Source organism: Leopardus geoffroyi, chromosome B3 (assembly GCF_018350155.1).
Source record: "Leopardus geoffroyi isolate Oge1 chromosome B3, O.geoffroyi_Oge1_pat1.0, whole genome shotgun sequence".
NCBI classification, from domain to species: Eukaryota; Metazoa; Chordata; class Mammalia; order Carnivora; family Felidae; genus Leopardus; species Leopardus geoffroyi.
In genome coordinates, this window is record NC_059337.1 from 11,769,983 (window position 1) to 11,792,010 (window position 22,028).

The 22,028-nt window shown below is 47.4% G+C and overlaps 1 long non-coding RNA gene across 3 annotated transcripts in view; it reads left to right on the forward strand.

Annotated features, from left to right (window-relative positions):
* The window catches only part of LOC123582522, a 40,528-nt gene that overhangs the window by 3,439 nt on the left and 15,061 nt on the right, over positions 1–22,028 (forward strand). The window contains exon 3 of one of the 3 annotated variants that reach the window (XR_006704423.1): positions 17,193–19,662. The exons of 1 other annotated variant lie outside the window; for it this stretch is intronic. This is a non-coding gene — a long non-coding RNA (uncharacterized LOC123582522). Of the gene's footprint in view, positions 1–2,636; positions 3,297–17,192; positions 19,663–22,028 lie in introns of those variants that run through there. One more of the 3 variants, XR_006704421.1, reaches the window with a different exon arrangement.

Here is a 22,028-nt window from a genome sequence, read left to right on the forward strand (position 1 = left end):
AGACTGACAAAGCGCTCTATCTTAGGAACCCTGAGATCATGACCTGAGCTGAAATCAAGAGCCAGGGACCCAGAGACCGCCACTTTAGACAGGACGGGAGCTCTCCACTCTGCCTCAGCCTTTGCCCCTCCTATCGTTTTCCCACTGAAGCTAAGTATGAGGTATCATTTATAGTGAGTGCGCACTGATATTTTTCTTAGAGTAAAATACTTCTCAGTACCGAAAGAGAGGAAGCAAGACTAAAGCATCTTCTGAGGATAGTGGGAGAGAGCCCATTTCGTGGTGGGAGAGAAGAGTTGTCTCTGTGTTAATTAGACACATAAAATATGTCTGTCTCTATTTTTCTTAAAATCCACCTGCTTTGCTTATTTACGTTTGTTCCTGGCCACTACGGATATTTGAGTTTTTGACCCGTACATAGATACTCAAAAGCTATTTGAAGAAGGGAGGGAAGAAAAGAAAAATAAGTTCAGCAGATGGTTAGGATTCCAAACTTTTTAATTCAGCTACTTAAACAGACTTTCCAATTTACCACCATTATCCAGTCCTTCAGTTTCTCCCTGAACATCTATCTCTTCTGACATTTGCGGCAGATTGGTCAAGCGTGCATGTGATACTCAGATTCCGAGAGCAATTTAGCAAAACCCAGTGAGGTAGATTCATACATATGCCCTCTCTTCTTGATGACTCCACAGGCATAGAATGCGCACAACAAAAAAGTTCACTTCATTCAGGTAATTGGTTTTCAGAAGCTTAATCACAGCACTTTAAAATAGATCATGTTTGATGGATAGAACTGATAACTATTCTGTAAAATTTCCTAATAAGAGCAAATTGTTAGTCCTGTTGCAATCTGTGTTTACATATCACAAGGAGCATCTAAATAAATACTAACTTTTCTCTCTAAACACCAGTGAGATAAGAATCACCGATGTGATGTGCGTACAAAGTAGAATATTGATATTCTGTCTCACGTAAAACTGATCAAGATAACAAAACCTTACTTAAGAAGTTTCAAACATTGCTTAATAGAGCTTTTGTTTTCAAGGGAGGATTTTTAATTATCATTTCCTCCTAAATTGTCATAGCTTAGATTTACATTGTTTGAACAGGCATCCTATCTGGTTTAAAGGGAGTAGGGAATCTTTCTGAACACCTTGAGTGTTTGCTGTCCTTTATTGGCATTATTAAGTTGGAATGATAAAATGGAATGATAAAATGCAAAGTACTCCTTTCTGCCCTGAACGTGCTGTGACATCATAAAATGAAGCTCAAGTCACCTGTCTCCTTTTCCTTGCCTGGATTTAAAAGCCATTAAGTTATTGTCTTGCCTGGCTGTACCTGTCCTTTTCAAATGTGTAGAGCTACTGGGGCAGTGGTTGGTAGTGGGCTCTGTTAGGAAAAGCCTCACAGTTAATTCTGACATATGCTGTTTTTAAGAACCTCCAGTGTTCCTGTTAGGCCCAGTTAAAAACAAGTGAAGGCTATACAGCGATTGGGGAGGGGTGTCTAAAGGAGAAGGGTGTGTTAGAGAATTTTACATTTGTTAACACTCGTTGTGAAAGACTTCTATGCACTTGGAGAGAAAACAATCGGCTATGCAAGTTGCATTTCTTTTGGACTTGAGAAAAGCCAAAAGAACCCACCACCCGATAGAAAGGACCTAAAAGCAAAGTTGGAGTCCTGAGACCTGTGATTTCTTGAAAAGACTCCGTGATTTCTTTTTTTTTTTTTTTAATTTTTTTTTCTTTTTTTTCAACGTTTTATTTATTTTTGGGACAGAGAGAGACAGAGCATGAACGGGGGAGGGGCAGAGAGAGAGGGAGACACAGAATCGGAAACAGGCTCCAGGCTCTGAGCCATCAGCCCAGAGCCTGACGCGGGGCTCGAACCCACGGACCGCGAGATCGTGACCTGGCTGAAGTCGGACGCCCAACCGACTGCGCCACCCAGGCGCCCCAAGACTCCGTGATTTCTTGAAAAGACACTGTAAGGTTTGGGTAAGGTGGCTCTGCTGCTGAGAAAATGGAAATAAATTGCCTCTTTCCGCACCTAGAAAGCTGCCCAGAAATTCACATTTCGTTCTGTGTTAGAAAATCCAGAGCACGTAGTAGGGTTTGTTTGTTCGGCCATCTGATCACAGTCCTCCAGATATTTTAACAGTCATGCTCGATTATGTTGTTGGCACAAGGATCACACAGTCTTTAGTAGCTAAGGAAGTTCGTTGGCAAATAGATTCCTTGTATGTGATGTAAAAACAGGCTTATTCAGAGAACTACACGTTTACTTGTGGCTTGATGTGAGAAACTGAAGCTTTGATTATTGCTATTTCTCTAAGCATGCTGTAATAACTGTGTCCTGTCTACAAAAACGGAGAAATATGGAATCTTTGCAGATTCTTGTTAGCTTCAACAAAGGTAGCAGCACAAGTATTTTGATCCCTCGCTTTATTTTAAGGATACTGCCAATCGGCTGCCTAGGTGGCTCAGTTGGTTAAGCATCTGACTTTGGCTCAGGGCATGATCTTTCGGTGTGTGGGTTTGAGCCTCACGTTGGGCTCTGTGCTGACAGCTCAGAGCCTGGAGCCTGCTTCAGATTTTGTGTCTGCCTCTCTCTCTGCCCCTCCCCTGTTACAGAACCAGGCTGGATCACTGACGGAAGAACCAAGCGGCACTCCTGGAGCGGAGATCTTGGAGGATTGGAGATTTATTTACATTGATGGGCTCAGGGGAGACAGTTTCTCCAAAGATCTGAGCCCCGAGCAATTGATAATCTTACAGCTTCCGCATTTACGCCCATGGCTGAGAGAGACAAACAAGACAAGGAAAAGGGGGAGGGAGGACTGGCCTTCGGACAAATGGAGAAGGGCTAACCTAAGAATCTCGAGTGTGCCTGCAACATTCCTTTTTCTTTTTAGGTCAGGGTTTTGTTTTTCCCCCCGCATCATTCGCCCACTTTGATGCCTTTAAAAGTCTTCCTTTTAGTAGGCGTCATCTTTCTGTCTTATCGATTGATATCCTTGAAGGGCTGAAATACACGCTGCAGTTTGGCATGTGGCAGTCTTTTGAATGAAGCACGCCAGGGTGTTTAGGATGCGTGGGCCAATGGTTACGAGCAAGTTTATGGAAAGGAGTGGTCCTGCCAGGGCAGGGAGCAAGGTGTCCAACTTGCAAAATCCCATCCTTTTCAAAGACTGTTACCCTTTTGTTGTCTGCGTTGAATTCTTTCTGTCAGTTCCCTGACTTTAGTTGTGATTACTCCTAATTGGTTTACAAAATAACAGCATTCCTCTCCTAGAAAGATGCAAGTGCCTATCTTTCCTGCAGTAAGGAGATTGAGGACTCGCCTATTTTGGAGGGCTACTGCTGCCAGGGAGCTTATTTGATTTTGTAAGGTCACCAGGGAGTCAGCGACCCACTCCACATCCTCATTTAGTTCCTGGGATAGCTTGTGGTATAGTCCTACAGAAGAGTCTATGCCTCCTCTCCCGGTTCCTATCCCTGTAGCAATTCCTATTTGTCTTAGGACAGGTAGCCGGACTCCTGGTTTAGCCTGGGGCTTAGGGCTAAAGGCTGCCAGGAACTGGCCTTCAGTGTATACAGATATCTGGGGTGGGGGTGGGGGGTGTAGGAAGACTAGCGCATCTGAGTCCAGTTGGCCTCTAAGCATTGATAGGCTGAATTGGAGCATAGGCAGAAAACCCCGGGAGGTGAGCATAGGGTTTCATTTTTATCTATGGTTAGGTTTTTCCTGCATAGGGAGGTCCCGTCTGTATCCTCAGGGAGTATCCAAGTTAGATTAACAGCATTTGTGAGAAGGACCCCTGTAGCCAAGGGCCCAATTAAGACAGTAACATTTGTTGTGAGATTTTCAGGAGCTTCCCAGTCCCAGGGGACAAAAGTGGCTAAGTAAGCCCTTCCAGGGGAGAGGCAAACGCATCCAGCAAGTCTGGATGGTGTTTATGCCATGGAGGACCTGGTAGGTGGTGTTGGCCAGTGCCAGAGAGTGGGAAATCAGAAATCATTTGATTAAGGGCCAAGAGGTTTAGGCCCCAGTAGGGTGTTGGAGTGGTTGCCTTTATGGCTGTACCAGCTTGGCCTGTGTATTTTTTATAACCTTTTGAAGGGCCATATCCTGCATTCCTCCCCCATCTGACATTCCCAACAGGGGAAGGTAAGTAAAGCAGGCTTTCTTCCCTTTTGTAAGGCCCTTGTTTTTGCAGAGTCCATCTGTTTTGATAATCTCTGTGGCCCAAAATTTACGTGACCCAGCGTCCTGTGACTGGCAAACAAAGCCCCCCCACCCCCCCCAGCCTTGTAACATTTTCTGTTGAGGTGAGGGAGCCGAATGCTTTTGTTTTCTCTGACTTTCCTCTTGTTACCATCTTATAACAATCCTCAGGATATTGTGGGTATGTAATAATTGTGAGGGTGAGAGAGGTTAGCATAAGATCTAAGGAATACATAATAGCCCTCCCATCCAGAGGAGGTAGGTGAGACCCAACATAAGCTTTTTGACCCATGTCCAATCTGTTGAGGCAACCTCTGCTAGTCCGATGGCAAGAAGCAAGGCAAGAGGCAGGGGTTGACAGAGTTGCTTGAACAGGGGTGTTAAGGATGGTCCAATTAATCCGTCCAATCCTCAGGCTTCGGCCAGGCTTAGACCAGCCAGCTTCTGGGACGTGGCTGGAGCATGGCTGAAGATCTCAGGAGTCGGAGTCTTCCAGAGGGTTAGTTTGAGCAGGTCTACTGGGTCTGGGTCAGCTCTCCAGGTCAGAGACTCCTCAGGACAGGCTCTCTTGAGACCCTGGAATGATGAACCCATGGGGTGATGCCTGAAACCTTAAGGGCGGTAAGGGCGGTTAAGATAACAATGTGTGGCCCAGTCCACTGTGGTTTAAGAGGTTTCTTTTTCCAGTCCTTGACCCAGACTGATCCTCCTAGCAAGAAGGGATGTACTAGGGACCCTAGGAGAATTGGGGCCCTCTCTATAATATATCTTTGTAACTCATTTAGGGTGGTCTCTAGTGCCTGAAGCTGTTCACTTATTCCTTTATCCCCAACCTGATGTAAGTTTCCTGGAAGATTTCCCAGGCATGAGGGAGGCCACCCATATATTAACTCGAAGAGGGAGAAACCTAATGTCCCAGGTGTGCAGCAAGCATGCTAGAGCTAAGGGCAGTAAATCTGGCCATGGGAGGCTAGTCTCTTGACAGGAATTTGCTAAGGTTTCTCTGAGGGTGCAATTCATCTGCTCTACTTTTCCTGAGCTCTGGGGCCAGTAAGCGGTGTGGAGTCCCCAGGTAATGTTGAGAGACTTAGTCAAGGTCTGCATAAGGTCCGCCACAAATGCGGGCCCATTGTCACTGTGACTTGTTAAGGGCAGGCCCAACCGGGGCACGATTTCCCACAGGAGGACTTTAGCCAAGTCTTGGTTTCATTCCATCCTGGTCGGGAAGGCTTCAACCCATCCAGAGTGTGTGCACATTATCACCAGGAGGTATCTGAACCCCTTGCTTGGCCGCACGTCTGTGAAGTGTATCTCTAGACCTTCAAAGGGGGTAGCTCCTATTCTTTGGATGCTTGGCAGGGGCCATGGTGCAGACTGAGCATTGTTTTTAGCACATATTATGCATTGTTCAGTGGTAGCTTTGCATAGCGCTGGCCATTGGCTGATGTAGTAGTGTTATTTGAGGAGGGCCTCTAATGCAGTCTTTCCTAGATGAGCGAGTTGGTGATACTCCTTGACTAGGTGTCCCCCTGTTGCTGATGGAACGAAGACACATCCATCTGGCATAACCATCATACCTTCTCAGTCAGGGTGGCCCCTTCTGCCACAGCCCATTTTCTCTCTTCTCCAATGTAACTGGGTGGAAGGGTTTTCACTGGAGACATCAGGGTCCTTGCAGGCCTACCTGTGTCTTTGCCGGCTGCGGCCTTGGCTGCTTCATCTACCAGGTGCTTTCCCCGCCCCGCGCTGTGGGGTCGTCTACCTTCCAGTGTCCCTTAAAGTGGAGGATTGCTGTTTCCTTTGGAAGCCAGATGGCGTCAAGGAGTTTTAGTATTCCTTTCTTGTTTTTGATAGCTTTCCCTGCGGCAGTAAGGAACGCCCTTTCCTTATAGATGGCCCCATGTACAGGTACAGTAACAAAGGCATATCGAGAGTCCGTGTAAATGTTCGCTCGTTTGCCTTCACTGAGGGTGAGAGCTCGGACTAAGGCATGTAGTTCAGCTCGTTGTGCTGACCACCCTTCAGGTAATGCCTTGGCTTCTAAGACTTCAGTAGTTGTGGTCACTACATAACCTTCTTTTTGGGCACCCTCCTGTAAGTAACCGCTACCATCATTAAACAGGGTGAGCTCCGGATTTTTTATAGCTTGATCCCGTAGATCTGGGCAGCTAGCATAGACCTCATCTGTTACTTTGGAGCAGTCATGGTCGGGTTCCCCCTCTTCCGTGGGGAGGAAAGTTGCTGGGTTTAATGTCCTTACTGTTTCGAGGGTGACCCACGGGTTTTCACAGAGGAGCCCTTGGTATCATGTTAGCCAAGAGCTGGAGAGGAAGCAGTGCCCCTGTGTGTTCACGAGGGACATAACTGTGTGTGGGACCTTGACATTAAGTCCTTGCCCCAGGGTAAGTTTGTCTGCTTTCTAAATGAGTAGGACTGTGGCCGCTAGTGCCCTAAGACATAGTGGCCACCCTGCGGCAACAGGATCCAGTTTCTTTGACAGGTATGCAGCTGGCTGTCGCCAAGGTCCTACAGTCTGAGTGAGTACCCCGAGTGCTATTTTGTCTTTTTCATGTACAAAGAGATTGAAGGGCTTTTCTGTGTCTGGGAGGCCCAGAGCTGGAGCCGGCCTTAAAGCTGTCTTTATTTCTGTGAAGGCTGTTGTCGCTTCCTCAGTCCACACAGGGGGCTTTTGATCTGTTCCCCCTAATAGATCATAGAGGGGTCTTGCCACTGCTGAGAACCCAGGGATCCAGATGCGGCATAATCCTGCAGCCTCCCAGGAATTCCCGCAGGCCCTTCTTTGTTTGGGGCCGTGGCAAAGAGATGATGACCTTCTTCCTTTCCAGCCCTAGTTCTCTCTTTCCCTGGGTGAGGAGGAAACCTAAGTATGGGACCTGCTGCTGGTAGATCTGTGCCTTCTTCCATGAGACTCGGTACCCCGAGTCTGACAGGAGCTGCAGGAGGGCCTTTGTGCCTCCTGTGCAGTTTTCTTGGGTGTCGCTGGCAAGGAGGAGGTCATCTACATACTGGAGGAGGGTGCATCTCGTGGCTTCTCTTGGAAAGTTGGCAAGGTCTGCAGCCAGCGCCTCCCCGAAGAGGGTTGGTGAGTTTTTGAACCCTTGTGGAAGGTGGGTCCAAGTGAGTTGCATTTGATGTCCTGTATTGGGTTCAGTCCATTCAAAAGCAAACAGTGGTTAGCTCTGGGAAACTAGGCTGAGACAGAAGGCACCCTTTTAGATCCAGGCAAGTGAACCATCTGGCTGATCGTGGAATTTGGCTGAGGAGCATGTATGGGTTCGGAACCACTGAATGCAGAGAAATAGTTATGTTGTTGATGGCCCATAGGTCTTGAACCGGTCGGTATCTTCCTCCTGGCTTCTTGACTGGCAAGAGTGGGATATTCCAAGCTGAATGGCATTTAACTAGGATACCTGCCTCTTTCAGTTTGACCAGATGCTCTTGGATGACCATCTTAGCTTCTTGTGGAAGTGGGTACTGCCTCTGCCTCTGAGGCTGGGCTTCCGGGACGAGTTCAACAGCGATAGAGGGGCCTGATTTCAGGCTAGTCCAGGTGGGTTACCTTCAGCCCACACAGAAGGGAAGGCAAGCCTAAACTCTGGCGGGCTACAGGGTTGGGTCTGGGCACAGAATAGTCTCCATTCTTCTCTCGGCATGGTGATTGTTAACATCAGGGTCTCTTCCTGCTTTGGGTTTAATTGGAGGCTGGTGTGTCCCGTGGGCTCAAAAGTTATTCGAGCCCCAGGCTTGGAAAGTAAATCTCAGCTCAGGAGGGGAATAGGGCAATCAGGTAGGCAGAGAAACTCATGTCAGACCTTGTGGCCCCGGAGTTCACATTGTTGAGCCTGACAGAAAGGCTGTTGTACTGCCCACGTCTCAGTAGCCCCAAGGATGGTTGCAGTCTTTGGCTGAAAGAGGCCACTGGGGAAGTGACGACTGAGTGCTCAGCTCCAGTGTTAGCCATAACCATGTCACTGTTTGGTCCCCCACTTTCATTCTGATAGTGGGCTCGTGAAGGCCGAGAGAGAGAGCCCGGTCCCCCTCAGTCTGAGTCTATTTCTGTAAGGCCGATGAGTCTATTTCTGTGAGTCTATTTCTGTGAACCCTTCTTGGGGTTCTTCCTTGTATCGGCTAGGCTTTTGGGTCCCCTTATGGTTAGGGCAGTCATTTTTCCAGTGTCCCTTTTCCTTACAATAGGCACATTAATCTTTCACCAAGGGGGCTCTGGGCTTCCCCCCTTTTGGTGGTTGAGGCTTCCCCATCTTTGTATTATCCTTTTCGTTTAGGGTAGCAGTGAGGAGGGTGACCTTTTTCTTTAATTTCTTTTCAGCTTCCCTTTCGGCTGTGACCTCCCTGTTTACGTAGACTCTTTTGGCGACCTCTATTAGCTGAGTGATGTTCGTACCAGCAAAGCCTTCTAGTTTCTGAAGCTTCCTCGGGATGTCTGGGGGGGCCTGAGCCACAAAGGAGGGATTTACCATTTGTTGGCTTTCCTGTGCCTCAGGGTCGAATGGAGTGTAGACCCGGTGGGCTTCATAAAGTCTTTCGTAGTAGTCCCCGGGGGACTCCCCTGGTCGTGGGGTGACTGATGATGTCTTGATCGTGTTCATGGGTTTCTTGGCCCCTGCTCGGATTCCCCAGAGGAGGGTTTCCTGGTATCAGCGGATGTGGGCCTGTCTGTTGTCCGTGGTGAAGTCCCATGATGGGTGTTCTTTGGGAGCGGCTGCCCTAGCCCAGGCAACACGGTCAATGATTCCCATGGGGGCATGCTCCTCTAGGTATCGCCGGGCCTCCTTCATCACCCTCCTTCTCTCTTCTCTGTTAACCAGGGTACAGAATAGCTGTTGGCAGTCTTCCCAAGTTGGCCACTGAGTCTGGAAGAGGGACTCCATCAGATCCACCATTGCCTGTGGTTTCTCAGAGTAGGACGGGGTGTTGTGTTTCCGGTTGAGGAGGTCAGTGGTGGAGAAAGGCTGATAACACATCATGGAACAGCTGGGCTGGATTGCTCCGTCTTCATTTTGCCTCTTGGGTTCCCGCATATCCTGTACTGGCATCTGGAGGGCGCTAGGACCAGGTCGGGGGCGTAGTCTGTCTCCCCGCACCCCCCCCCCCCCCCCCCCCCCCCCCCCCCCCCCCCGCCGCTCCAGGTGCGAGTGAATCCTCAGCACCAGGGGGCAGAGTTGGGGGGAGGAGGAGAGCCGAAAGGTGGATGGGTGTCAGGTCCCTGGGCAGCGGGAGCTGTAGGCCTTGGTGGGTCATAGGGTGGGGGAAGGACAGGATCGTCCTCTGGGTCATCGGCCAACACTAGAGGAGAGCTGGGCTTCTGTTGTGTCTTTGGTTTTTCGGATGAGGTGGCTAGGACCCTTGCCTGGCCCTGTTTGCTATGGATGAATCGCACCCAAGGGGCAGGGGCGGGGGGGGGGGGGCGGTGGTTTGGGTGATTTCTAGCTAAGAGTAGATGTGTGGGAATTGGTCAGGGTGACCTGGATCCCTGGTGACTACCAGCTAGACTCGTTGGGTTATTTGGACATCTAACATCCCTTCTAAGGGCCATCCTACACTGAACGTAGGCCATTCTAACTCACGTAGGGTCCTTAACTTTCCTGGCATTATCCTCATTCCATAATCATTTAAGAACCCCTTTTTGAAATTTTTGAGCATAGTCTAGAGGACTGTGGGCTTATTCTGTTTTGATCCCATTTCTGAGTCTCCCTATGTCTGGTGGCGCGAAGACAGACAAAGGGAGGGTAGTCCCTTCAAACGAGGAGACCAGATGCTTGACTGGCCGCGTCCAGAAGGAGCTTTGGTGAGGCTTAGCCATAGTGGACTCAGCTTTGTGACTTACAGTCGGAGCCTATTTCTCATGCCGCCCTAGACCATATGCCTTTCATCACGACGCAGGAGAGCCCAGTCAGACTCTGTAGACTTCTGGAGACCTTAAGGGTGCCCATCTGTGGAGCCATAAAGTCGAACTCGGCAGGCAAGCCAGACCGAGTTGCACATTCACACTCACATACACACCAGAGGTTATTACATTCCCTCCCACAGTATTCCTACTTGTGAGACCTCTGAGGTCTCCGAGGAGTGATCAGGTCCCCCTTCTACCCCTATGGGTGGGCTTGACTGAATTGGGGCATAGTATCTTACCAGTTCCGTCGTCGGGTCCAGGCCCTCACCTGCTAAGTCTCTTCGAGTCCGGTGGAAAGACGGAGCGGGGTCAGACCGAGGCAATAGGGTTTGGAAGCTGCCGAACAACCTGGCAGGAGCACCCTTTTCCTCTGAGATTCCCCATTCCATCACCACCCCACCATTGTCCCAGACCAGTGGCAACAAGGAGCCAGCGGGGTTGGGTTTCCCGGTTGGGGAACCAGGCTAAATCACTGACGGAAGAACCAAGTGGCACTCTTGGAGCGGAGATCTTGGAGGATCGGAGGTTTATTTATATTGATGAGCTCAGGAGAGACAGTTTCTCCAAAGATCTGAGCCCTGAGCAATTGATAATCTTACAGCTTCCGCATTTGTGCCCATGGCTGAGAGAGACAAACAAGCCAAGGAAATGGGGGAGGGAGGACTGGCCTTCAGACAAATGGAGAAGGACTAACCCAAGAATCTCGAGTGTGCCTGGAACATTCCTTTTTCTTTTTAGGTCAGGGTTTGTTTGTTTGTTTTCCCATCTCTTTCTCTCTCTCTCTCTCTCTCTCTCTGTCTCAAAAATGAATAAACATTAAAAAAACATTTTTTTTAAAGGATACTGACAATCAAAGAAAGAAACTCAATTTGCCAAATTATAGCGTTGGTTTGAAAGAGAGGGCAATTATTTTTTGTTATTTTGATTCTTTCCAATGCAGAATCTGCATGAGTTTCCATCCATGGTATGGAGTAGCCCTGTATATATCACAGGGAACCAGCCAAAACCAAACCAGTCTCCTATTGCTGCGGTGATTTGAAGGATATGTAAACTGACCGATGGTGATTACAATGACGGCATCTCTGCCATTTTATTAATCACCCAATTTAATCTTCACATCCCATGCATATTCCCTTTTCTTCAACACCAACTGTTCGTTTCCTTATTCTAAGTCAAACTGACTTGGAATCTATTCAGGGCCGTTACTTAATTTGATGAGGAAAACCCTCTGCTGTGTGCTAACCTCCCAGATTTGACTTGGAGCCTAGATCCTAAATCTGCACAGGACTTTTTTCTTGTCTTTCTACGTCTTCCTTTTGACCATTTTCCGGGAGATACCTAAACTGTAGATAAGGAAATGGAAAGGACCATGGAAACAAGAGTTCAAAATGTGTTGCGTGTGACCCAAATGCAGAAAAGTAGTACAGTGTCTGTATAGTCAGGCTCTCAAGTTTTGGGGCTAAATTTATACTTATGGAAAGCAAGAGATCCCACAGTCCAGAAAAATCTACCAACCCAGTTTCCCAAGGAGCATAAAACTCGCTGACATCAAAGAAGGGTGCCATACAGGACAATCCGAAGTGGGGCATTACTGTTAACATGCTACTTTAGAAATAGGGGTGCAGAAGACTCATCTGTGGGCTTCCGTGCATGTGCGTCTTCAATTTGGCTCTGGGAAATGATCAGTCAAAATTTCCCTTTATACAACGCATGAGTCATACAAAATCTAGTACTGAATCCGGTCAGAGCACAGGTTTAGGCAGACTAGAGGTTTAAACCAACTTTGCTTTGTGTTATAGGACCTGTCACACAGCTGTAAATGAAAGGACCCCTGGCTTTAGGCCTCTTTCTGTTTGTAGACCATAAATTTAAATCCTTTGTCCCCGCAGACCAACTCAAAGCAGTAACCTTGGCTACGGTTGCTGCAGAAGAAACACACTCTCCAGATTTCCAGTTCTATATTCAGTTTTAGAAAATTGGTTATGTTGAAAGGGAAGCAACGATTTTACTTTGCCTCGGTTATTGACAACCGAGAAGCACTCCTCAGACTGTTCAGAGGGGAAACAATGAGTCATTCATGCTGTCAGCCCAGGTGGTGCCTGAATTCCAGGCAGAGGCCTCCGAGTTAACCCCTGCAGGCCTCCTCCCTGCGCGGAGCCCTCCGTGAGCCTGCCTTGTGCTCCCTGCAGCCTCTGGGGGAAGCGGGCCGGCCACAGAGCAGGCCAGCCCGGGAAAGGAAGGTGAAGCCTGTAACCGAGGCCTCACCTCCGCTGTGCCAGTCCCCAGGGGCCTCTGAGCTGTTTGTCACCGTGTGATTGGCTCCAGGAGAGGGGTGGAGAAATGAAAACATTCTGCCCAGGATATATTTAGTTGAAGTGCAGCTGGGGAGGCTCTTAAACAAGGGAGCTTTGTCCTCATGCTGAAGTGTTTTTCTTAACTCTGCAAGGGTGAAAAACTTAAGCCACACACCGATTTCTCCCACTCCATATTCTCTTGTTTGGTGGGGGTGGGGGGATGGGGGAACTGTTCTTATTCTGAAAGTCGAGAATTTTCTGCAGCTGGTCATATGAAAGGAAATGGGGCAATTCTGATGCCGAGTGGACACAAAAATGTAAAGCTCACGCTCGTGTTGGAAGGACAGTTAAGAAATTCAGAAATTTTTTAAGGTGTTGTGTACGTTTGCATTCTTGCCATTAATTCTCTGTCGGTTCAAACTGGAAGTTAGGTGTTTTCAAACGTCTTTACTTGGATGAATTTATGGAGTTAGAAACATAATTAAGTTTTATAAGCTGACAGAACCCTGTTTCACTTGAGTTGATTCACATTTTCCAGTAATGAAAGATTTACTTCTGCGCTGATGAGCACAGCTTCTTTGCAACAGATAACTGATGAGCCATGTAATGGCTCCTGTTCCCGTCCTCCTCGCAAAACCGCTGAGAACTGCCACCTTGCTATGAGCTTTACAGCCACTATGTAAATGCTGGGTATTAGGGGTACATTGTCTATTATTAAGAAGTAGCACAGGAAATATGTTAAATGAAAATCCTATTTGTAGTTATGAACCAAGACAAAAACTTCCAAACAAGAAGTCTATGGTTTTGGTGGTATTTACGAAACCAGGTTGTATTAGTCAGGGATCTCTAGGTAAACAGAACCTATGGGGAGAGAGAGATTTGTTTCAAGAAATTGGTTCCTGTGGTTATAAAGGATGTCAGATCCAAACTCTGCAGGGTGAACGGACACTCTGGAGACCCAGGAAGAGTCAATATTGTAGTTCAAGTCTGAAAGCTGTCTGCTAGCGGACTTCCCTCTTGCTGGGGGAGGTCGGTCTTTGTTCTATTCAGTTCTTTAACCGGTTGCATGAGTCCTACCCACATTATGAAGGGCAATCTGCTTTACTTCTAGTTCCCTGGTTTAAATGTTAAGCTCATCCAAAAATACCCTCACACAAACATCCTGAATAATGGCCACACATCTGGACACACTGACAAAATTAACCACCACAGAGGTTAACACGCCTGGTTTGAAAAATTCACTCGCTTAATTATGAGGTTACTTACCAGGTTGAAGCCGTTGTGAGAGTTTAAAAATGGGAAAGACGTGATAACTTTTTTTTAATGTTTGTTTATTTTTGAGAAAGAGAGAGTGCGAGTGAGGGGGGGGGGGGCGGCAGAGAGAGAGGGAGACAGAGAATCCCAAGCAGGCTCCGTGCTGTCAGTGCAGAGCATGATGTGAGGCTCAAACTCACAAACCTCAAGATCATGACCCGAGTGGAAATCAAGAGTTGGACACTTAACTGACTGAGCCACCCAATCGCCCCAAGACGTGATAACTCTTCATAACTCTCTTGATAACTCCTTTCAGGTATTCTCTCTCTCTCTACCTCTCTATCTCTTCCCCTTTCTCCCTCTCTCGCTTCCTCCGTCTCCTCTCTTGGGAGGCTTGCACTGGGAACCAACCCAGGCACAGCACTGAGAAAGCCCGCGCCAAGCAGAGGAGCCATGTGAGGGGACTCCAGACAACAGCCCCTGGCCAACGCCAACCTCATCTCTAGACATGTGGGTGGGCCAGCCCTCAGGCGGTCTCATCCCCAGCCTTTAGTTTTCCAGCCATGCCCAGACATGGTGGAGCAGACTGTGCCCTGAGCCAATTTCTGACCCACAGAAACTATGAGAGATTTTTTAAAAAGAAAAAAAAAAAAAAAAAAAAAGCACGCTATTTTAAACCACTAAATTTGGGGGCAATTTGCTACATAGCAATAGATAACTAATATAGTAAGATTGTGGGTAACTTTATAAGAAACTACCAAACTGGTTTCCAAAGTGGTTTTACCATTCTGCATTCCTTCCAGCAGTGTGTGTGGGTTCCAGACCATCCTTACTAGCAATGCGTATTTAGCAAGTGTGAGTTTAGCCCTTCTGACGCGTGTGGAGTTGTTTCTCATTGTGGTGTTAATTTGCATTTTCCTGCTGATGCCATACTTACTTTGGATCAGAAATATCATGACCCAATTTAGAAACCAACCTTATTTACTAGGATATTTCATAGTCCTAATACCAACTCATCCCTACCCCTGATAATAGACAGCTTATTCTTGCATTTCCAATTTGTTTTAAAAGATAATTGCTACCAAATGAGTCTGTATCGTTAATAATTATCCCCGCTGGGATTTATCCAGTTAGGTTGCAGGCCCTGGGAAGAGTGAGGAGTAAAAGCCATCTATTCACAGACGTGGGACTCGTGAGCCTCATTACACTATCACCTGTTGTTAACTGGCATTGATATTATTATCATTTATTAAGAAATGCCCTATGCCAGGCATTTTACATGTCAAAGCTCACTTGCCACAACACCACTATGAGGCTCATATTTTTATCCTCCTCTTATTCCCAAGGAGGGGTAGGTTTAGAGAGGTCAAGAAACTGGGCTGTGGCCACACACTGAATCTGAACCCGATATTGTTTTATTTGATCCAAAACAGGCTTTTCCTCACTTCTTTCTAATTTTATACCAGAACATGAGAAAACATTTTGGCCTAAACAGTGGAAAATATTCTAGACTGGAGGTTGGGAGACTGGGTTATACTCCTGGCTGTGTCACTAATAAACAGTCAACTCTTGGGCAAGTCCCTCTCTGCTCTCTGGACCATAGTTCCTCATTATTAAAAATAAAAGGTTGGGTTAAGACCTTATCCAGCTCAAAAATTGCTATAGACCAGGCACTATGCTAAGCATTTTATAGGCGGTAAGTTAGGTATATCTCATAAAATCCTTATTATACAGGTACCATTATTGTGTCCATTTTTCAGGTGAATAAACTGAGTCAAAGATGTTGAATAACTTTTCCAAAGTTATTTAAACCCGGGCAGTCTGGCTCCAGAGTCTATGACCTTGCTAAACTAGGCAGCATTCACTGAAAGCTTAATTTTCACAACCACCCCATGTCATCTTTAGCAGCATTATTCTCTCCCCATCTTTACGTTTCCTCCTACTTTCTGAATGAAAGAATTGAGTGTTAGGGGCTCCTGGGTGGCTCAGTTGGTTAAGCGTCTGACTTGGGCTCAGGTCATGATCTTGAGGTTCGTGGGTTTGGGCCCCATGTCGGACTCTTTGCTGACAGCTCAGAGCCTGGAGCCTGCTTCAGATTCTGTGTCCCCCTCTCTCTCTCTGCCCCTCCCCTGCTCTCACTCTGTCTCTGTCTCTCTGTCTCTCAATAATAAATAAACATTAAAAAAAGGAAAAAGAAGAAAGAATTGAGTCTTAGAAATTTTATTATGTCCCAAGTCCCACAGCCAGTCAAGGGTAGAGCCAGGACAGGGAGGAAGCCCAGACAGCTTGCCATCAAAGGCTAGGGTCTAAGTGTCCCCGGGAGTCAGAATGGGAGACACCACAGCTCCATAACCCCCGGGAAATCTTGGCAGAGGCCCACTTGGAAACACCCACACTGACTGACACGGCCACACATTCCTTTCTAAACTCCAACCTAGGGGTCCCTGGGTGGCTCAGGCTGTTGAGCATTCAACTTTGGCTCAGGTCATCACCTCGCGGTCTGTGAGTTCGAGCCCTGCCTCGGGCTCTGTGCTGACAGCTTGGAGCCTAGAGCCTGCTTGGGACTCTGTCTCTCTCTCTCTCTGTCCTTCCCCCACTCACACTCTCTCTCTCTCTCTCTCTCTCTCTCTCTCTCTCTCAAAAAATAAATGAATAAACAAACACAAAAACCAAAACAACACCAACCTGGCTGCATTTTCCCCTCTCTTTTCCTCCCCTCTAATCAAACCAGCTGCCTGGAAATCAGAAATGAGAGCTGTAAATGGTGCCCTTGGGCGCCGGTGGTAGTGGTGGTAATGCAGCTTCCCGAACAGACCCTGCTTCAGGCTGTGGGGGAGGGGTCTCCCTAGCAGGTCCTCACTATCTGCCATAAGCTGGTCTCTATTCCTCCAGGCCCGAGGTTGAATTAATTACTGGGACTCACGTATCTGGGAGAAAAGGGAGCTTGGACACCTTGAATACTACAGTCCCCAGGCTGTTGCTTTGAGAATCTGGTCTCGTTTTTATTTTTTTGACATAAGTATGTCTTTTTAAGTAGAAAATACACACATGGGGGCACCTGAGTGGCCCAGTCGGTTAAGTGTCTGACTCTTGATCTCAGCTCAGGTCATGATCCCAAGGTCGTGGGATCGAGTCCTGCGTCGGGCTTCATGTTGGGTGAGGAACCTACTTGGGATTTTCTCTCTCCCCTGCTCGAGCACTCTCTCTCTTTCTCTCTCTCTCTCTCTCTCAAAAACAAAGTAAAAAACAAAAAAAGAAAAGAAAACATACACCTAATCAAAAGTCAAATAACAGGAAAAGCGTATTGTGTCTAGCGAGTAAGTCTTCATCCTACCCCTGCCCCCTGCCCTCACCTTCTGAGACAACCTCTTTTTGGTACATCCAAAGATAGTCTTGCATCTGTAGCCACAGAGGGATGTATTTTAAACCACACAAACGGGCACATACACACTGTTCCCTCTCTCTTCCTTTTTATCTTTATTTAGCAATGCAGCTTGGAAATTCTTCCTTGTCAATACCTAAACACACTCTCCCTTTTTGAAAAAGAGGCTGTAAAGCTGTTGCAGGGCTCTGCCATGATTTGTACAACCAGTCTCCTGCAGTGACTGGTGAGGCCGTTTCTGATCCGGAGCTCCGACAGTCAGCATACTGAATCTGCTCGTGCCTTTTGTCGCACTGCTGCGCAGGCCCCTCTGAGCTCTCGTATGTCACGTGTGTCAAGGAGGAAGGGAGCAGAGACTCTGGCCTGCCCTCCCCCAGCCAGCGAGGCATTATTACCGCTGGACTGTCCTCCATAGGACTGTAGTCAGAAGACAGTCCGTTCGTGGAGGGGCAGCTCAGAAAAGGCATCCGGACGGCAGCTCGACTGATCACTGAGATCGGGTAGCAGCAGCAATGAAAGGACACTGTGAGCCTCCCCAAATATGCCCTGCCAGATACGCCTCTGTCACCTTTCACAGCAGGACCTTCTGTGCCAGGGACTGGGCTGGTTCTGTGACTCCTGCCGCTGGAGGCACCGCCTGTGATTCTGAGTGATGTGGACCAACACATAAGGAGTGAGCAGGATGATGGCATTCTCCGAAGGCTACCGACCTATGGCTGTTTCTCGTACGAAGGGACCTGAGCAACTTAAGTCAGCTCAGTTCTCACATTCTCTTCCCTGAGATGAAAGCTTTTGGGGAGGCTCCTTGAAAAGCCGACAGCCCGATGTCTGCCTCTGCCTGGCTTTGTTTGGAGATGGCTCGCTCCACTGTGGGCCCTGGGCGAGCCCCTCAGTGATTTCCCTTCCGAAAGAGAGACGGACACTGGGAAGGCCCGAATGCACTCTGCCTGGACTGACGAGAAACCTTTTTTTATATTGAGGCCATTGTCTCAGCCCTCCTCACAACAAAAATTCATTGAAAGCCTTGGATTCCCCCCCACCCCACCAACATCATGAAAATTCTGAAACACACAGAAAACTTGAGAGAATTTTGCAATGAACACCCATCTATTTACCACTTAGACTCTATCTACGATGAACATTTTGCTAGATTGGCTTTCCTTACAGAATATTCTTCTATCTCTCCAAGCCACTGATGTTTGAGGCTTTTTAAAAAGCCTGGCCTAAAAATTCAATTCATCTGCTTTTAAAACAGAACAGGAAACTTTAACGCCTTGTTTCACGAACACAGAATAATTTAGTTCCATTCCAAATGAGGCTGCCTAGAAGGAAGAGAGAGAGGAGGGAGAGGAAAATGGAGAGGGGAAATACAGCTGTGGGAAGGCAAAGAGGAGGTGAGAGGAGAAAGGGGACGAGGGGGTGCGGGTGGGCAGACACAGGAAAGGTCTCGGGGTGGCAGATGAGCAGGGGCCAGGTCACTGGCATGACTCATGGCGAGCTGGGGTGTGCAGGTTGAGGACCCACTGGGCAGCTGTTTGTGTTAAGGATGCCGCTGGCCTCCCCCTGCCCAGTGGGGACAGCTGCCTGCAGGCGTCCCAGGACAGTGCGGCTTGCATCATTGCTCCTCGAACACTTCCTGGCCCGGGGGGATCCAGCTCCACAGACAGCCGTAAAATGGAGCAGAGCCAGGATCTGGACAACCAAACACCGGCATTGAACCCCAGTTCTCTTGTTACTACCAACACGCAGGCCCTCGGGCAGGTCTTCTCATCTGGAAAATGGGCATATTAGGAATAGATGTCTCATGGGGTTGGTAACCAGGTGAACTCAGGTGAATGCATGTGTATAATACTGGCTGAAGCAGACTCAACACCAGCTGTGTGACAGGCGTCGTGCTCAGTGGCTTGCATGCTTTATCTCTCCCCATCCTTGTGATGGCTCTAGGAGGTGGACATTACTACGGGCCTCATTTTAGAAATGTGGAAACTGAAACTTGGGGATGGTCAAGTCCCTTCGGCAGGCGGTGCCGCTGGTAATGGTGGAGCCGGGCCGGGACCCCCCGGTTGCTGTGCTGCCCTCAGCACTGTGCCTGGTACTAACCCTGTACAATGTGACGAAACAGGCCTGTCGCAGAGGGTTCTCACAAGGTCAAGGTGAGACAACCCATGTGAAAGTGCTGATACCCACCAGGTCCTTAAAAATGTTTGCTAAGGGGCATCCCACATCGGCTCAGGTCATTATCTCACGGTTCATGACATGGAGCCCTGTATCGGGCTCACTGCTGTCAGCGCAGAGCCCCCTTCAGATCTTCTGTCCCCGTCTCTTTCTCTGCCCTCCCCCACTCACACACACTCTCTCAAAAATAAATAAACATTTAAAAATGTTTGCTGAGTGACTAACATTCGTAGCATTTGTTGGTGAGCACGACAAATACTTGTCATATTCTTCAGCTGTTTTCTCTAGTCATTCATTCTATAGAAGCTTCCCTCTGATAGGGGTAACCATGGTGGGACTCTCCCTAATCCTGTTTTATACAAATGTCAGATTTAACAAATAAATTACAAGCGAGTTGATTTTCTTTGTGTTCTGACCTCATTTATATTAGAGAAACATTGAACCTGTTATATTTTTTGCCTGTGATCAAACACCAGGGAAGTGGATGATAAATGTCAGAATCTAGGGCAAGCCTACCCTTCTCCTGCCAGTTCCGACGTGGTATTGGACTTCTCTTGTGTGCCAAAGGCAACCCAACACCCAGGGCCGTCCTGGAGAACAGAACTGGGAGCCTCTTGCCTTGCCTTGCCTTTGATAAGGCCTCTCCATGCACTGGTTGCTGTGGCATGCCTTCCCTGGTTGTTTTCCACCTTTTGTGATTGCCTTCACTTTCAAAACTTGTAAAATAATAACCCTATGAATTTATCTCTAAATGCAATGAAGAAGATACAGAGAATAAAGCGAGATCATATATGGAAAAGTGATTTCAAACTTTTAAGAAAAATTTCTAGGCAAATGCAAGATTTTGAAAACCAGCTTAATAGCCAAAAGGTGGAAGTGACCCCAATGTCCATCAGCAGATAAGCGGATACACAAAATGTGTGACGTGTATACAATGGAATATTATTTGGCCTTGAAAATGAAGGAAATTCTGGTACATGCTACAACACAGATGAATTTTGAGGACACTATGCTAAGTGAAGTAAGTCTGAAAAGGACAAGTACTGTAAGATTCCACTTATATGAGGTACTAGAGTAGTTAAATAACGGATTCAGACTGGAGGATGGTGATTGCCAGGGACCGGAGGGAAAGAGGAATGGGGAGTTACTGTTTCATGAAACAGAGTTTCGGTTTTGCGAGATGTTCTGGAGATGGATGATGGTTGCCCTGAGCTGTACCCTTAAAAATGGTTAAGGTGGGGGGTGTGCCTGGGTGGCTCAGTGGGTTGAGTGTCTGACTCTTGATTTTGGCTCAGGTCATGATCGCAGGGTCATGGGATTGAGCCCTGCATTGAGCTCTGTACTGTACATGAAGCCTGCTTAAGATTCTGTCTCTCTCTTCCTCTGTCCCCCTCCTCCGCTTGTGCGTGCTTTCTCTCTAAAATGAAAATTAAAAAATGGGTAAGTTTTATGCTGTGTATTTTTCCCCAAATAGGAATAATTAACTAATTAAAAACAAGTTCATTTTCTCTACAGTGGTGTTTTTTGTCTCATTTTTGCCTTAGCCAGTTAAGAGGACACTGTATTTTGTACTTTTAATAAGATCCAGGGACCAGAGCTAGGACGGAGGCACACTGTGACAAGGACAAAGTATAGGGTTTGGAGTCGAACTTAGGGCCTTGTGCCTTGCTTGGGGTCCAAAGGTGATTCCAGTGCCCCTTGACTGCCCTTCCCTGGAGTAAGAGGTCACAGTAGTTTTGGGGACTAAGTGAATGATGCCTAACTGAGGAGTCTTCAGACTGAAGGGGGTTCAGAATGACAGGGGGCACCCAGGAGGGTTTGGGACCCCAGCACTCTCCTCTGTGAAACGATGGGCCCGACACCACATGGGAGTCTGCATCTTGTAATTTCTAACCAACTGTCAGCACCAACAAAGAAACAACTCAGCCCATAAACCTCTGCATTGAGACAAGACCACATGAAGCCAGTCCCTCAATTCCAAGAGATCCGCGATGTTTTGAGAGAGAGCAGAAAATCCCAAGTTAAGTGTTTATAATTCGCCCCTGTAGTTGTAAACACTCAACTGTGTTACCGTTCCTTCTCTCCCCCCCCCACCTTCTCTCTCTCTCTCTCTCTCTCGTGTGTGTATGTGTGTGTGTGTGTATGTGTGTGTGTGTGTGGTGATGATTTAAATATATCAGTAATTTTTGTATCACAGAACATTACATCTCTTTTCAGCTTTTCATTTCCAGGATAAACTAATCCAGTTTTCTGTTTGTTTGGTTTTTTTTTTTAAAGGCCAAGGCTTTTAGCATGTCATTATGACCAGTTGTAATTTCCATTCCTGTGTGGAAAAGAGTTCAAAGCTTTTCTGTGTCTTTCATTACCTCTTTCCCAGAGGTGAAATTTAACTTAATGTTACAGCAACAATTCTGCAGGTAATGCCCCACATGCTGACTTCCGCTCTGCACATTTACCGATGAGCCACAGCTGACAGATGACCCTCTTCAGCGCCGACTGCTGATAATGGTCACGTGTGGCATGGAAATGAGGGGAATCGTTGTCATCAGGTCCTATCTGGCTCTATCCCTTCATAGCTATGTGCCCTTGAGCCTCCCTCACCTGTACAATGGGAATAAAAGTGGGCTTCAGAACTGTAGAGAAGAGAAATTGAAATGAAATCTTTTTTTTTTTTTTAAGCTTTTAAAATTTATTTTGAGAGAGAGTGAGCAAGCAAGCAGGGGAGGGGCAGAGGGAGAGAGAGGGAGAGAGAGAATCCCAAGCA